The 2,500-nt window shown below is 39.9% G+C and overlaps 2 non-coding genes across 2 annotated transcripts; both read right to left on the bottom strand.

Moving 5' to 3' along the window:
• Positions 1–222: 222 nt before the first annotated feature.
• Positions 223–295, bottom strand: TRNAY-GUA (transfer RNA tyrosine (anticodon GUA)). Its single transcript has one exon. It is a non-coding gene; the product is annotated as a tRNA-Tyr (tRNA).
• Positions 296–1,970: 1,675 nt separating this feature from the next.
• TRNAF-GAA (transfer RNA phenylalanine (anticodon GAA)) lies at positions 1,971–2,043 on the bottom strand. The gene has a single exon. It is a non-coding gene; the product is annotated as a tRNA-Phe (tRNA).
• Positions 2,044–2,500: the final 457 nt, after the last annotated feature.

The raw sequence follows: 2,500 nt of genomic DNA, 5'->3' as shown, positions 1-2,500 counted from the left end.
AGACAAGAGTTTACATTACAAAAAAGCATGAAATGGGAAACATTCATAGTCTAACCTGAAGGCAAGAAATGTGGAAGCAAGTTTAGAAGGAGGACACAAAGCAAAGTCTATGTTAAATTGCTTGTGTTATATATCAGTTGGAAAAAATTTGATGAATAGAGAAAAAAGTACAGCAGCAGATTCCAAGACCTCTTTTGTCAGAAGCAAGCAACCTCGCAACTGTGCCGAAACCCGGGATTGAACGAGGGACCTTCAGATCTACAGTCTAACGCTCTCCCAACTGAGCTATTTCGGCCTGCTGCTAGCTGAGGTCTTCATACTTTGATTTGAACCATTCAACAAACTAGATGCATGACCTGGATATTTACCCTTATATGTTAGAGATATGTTTTAAGGAGTCCTGTATCATTCAGCAGTTAACTTGTGCAATGGGTAAATAGCGTTTTTGGGATCCGGGTTAGGTAGCGTTTTTTTAACTCTGAATGGACTAGCACTATATTACCCAGACGTATGTGGCCTGAGTAGGTAAGCAACGTCATCTGACCACTGACATCTGTGTTCAAGGGGAAGTTGAAGGTAAGGCAGACAAGAGTTTACATTACAAAAAAGCATGAAATGGGAAACATTCATAGTCTAACCTGAAGGCAAGAAATGTGGAAGCAAGTTTAGAAGGAGGACACAAAGCAAAGTCTATGTTAAATTGCCTGTGTTGTATATCAGTTGGAAAAAATTTGACGAATAGAGAAAAAAGTACTGCAGCAGATTCCAAGACCTCTTTTGTCAGAAGCAAGCAACCTCTCAACTGTGCCGAAACACGGGATTGAAGCAGGGACCTTCAGATCTTCAGTCAAACGCTCTCCCAACCGAGCTATTTCGGCCTGCTGCTAGCTGTGGTCTTCATACTTTGATTTGAACCATTCAACAAACTAGATGCATGACCTGGATATTTACACTTATATGTTAGAGATATGTTTTAAGGAGTCCTGTATCATTCAGCAGTTAACTTGTGCAATGGGTAAATAGCGTTTTTGGGATCCGGGTTAGGTAACATTTTTTTAACTCTGAATGGACTAGCACTATATTACCCAGACGTATGTGGCCTGAGAAGGTAAGCAATGTCATCTGACTACTGACATCTGTGTTCAAGGGGAAGTTGAAGGTAATGCAGACAAGAGTTTACATTACAAAAAAGCATGAAATGGGAAACATTCATAGTCTAACCTGAAGGCAAGAAATGTGGAAGCAAGTTTAGAAGGAGGACACAAAGCAAAGTCTATGTTAAATTGCTTGTGTTGTATATCAGTTAGAAAAAATTTGATGAATAGTGAAAAAAGTACTACAGCTGATTCCAAGGCCTATTTTGTTAGAAGCAAAGAACCTCTCAACTGTGCCTAAACCCAGGATTGAACCAGGGACCTTTAGATCTTCAGTCTAACGCTCTCCTAACTGAGCTATTTCGGCCTGCTGCTAGCTGTGGTCTTAATACTTTGATTTGAACCATTCAACAAACTAGATGCATGACCTGGATGTTTACCCTTATATGTTAGAGATATGTTTTAAGGAGTCCTGTATCATTCAGCAGTTAACTTGTGCAAAGGGTAAATAGAGTTTTGGCATCCGGGTTAGGTAGCGTTTTTTTAACTCTGAATGGACTAGCACTATATTACCCAGACGTATGTGGCCTGAGTAGGTAAGCAACGTCATCTGACTACTGACATCTGTGTTCAAGGGGAAGTTGAAGGTAAGGCAGACAAGAGGTTACTTTACAAAAAAGCATGAAATGGGAAACATTCATAGTCTAACCTGAAGGCAAGAAATGTGGAAGCAAGTTTAGAATGAGGACACAAAGCAAAGTCTATGTTAAATTGCTTGTGTTGTATATCAGTTGGAAAAAATTTGATGAATAGAGAAAAAAGTACTGCAGCAGATTCCAAGACCTCTTTTGTCAGAAGCAAGCAACCTCTCAACTGTGCCGAAACCCGGGATTGAACCAGGGACCTTCAGATCTTCAGTCTAACACTCTCCCAACTGAGCTATTTCGGCCTGCTGCTAGCTGAGGTGTTCATACTTTGATTTGAACCATTCAACAAACTAGATGCATGACCTGGATATTTACCCTTATATGTTAGAGATATGTTTTAAGGAGTCCTGTATCATTCAGCAGTTAACTTGTGCAATGGGTAAATAGCGTTTTTGGGATCCGGGTTAGGTAGCGGTTTTTTAACTCTGAATGGACTAGCACTATATTACCCAGACGTATGTGGCCTGAGTAGGTAAGCAACGTCATCTGACCACTGACATCTGTGTTCAAGGGGAAGTTGAAGGTAATGCAGACAAGAGTTTACATTACAAAACAGCCTGAAATGGGAAACATTCATAGTCTAACCTGAAGGCAAGAAATGTGGAAGCAAGTTTAGAAGGAGGACACAAATCAAAGTCTATGTTAAATTGCTTGTGTTGTATATCAGTTGGAAAGAATTTGATGAATAGAGAAAAAAGT

This window comes from Lissotriton helveticus, chromosome 8 (assembly GCF_964261635.1).
Source record: "Lissotriton helveticus chromosome 8, aLisHel1.1, whole genome shotgun sequence".
NCBI lineage: Eukaryota > Metazoa > Chordata > Amphibia > Caudata > Salamandridae > Lissotriton > Lissotriton helveticus.
This window is presented reverse-complemented; position numbering and strand designations above follow the sequence as displayed.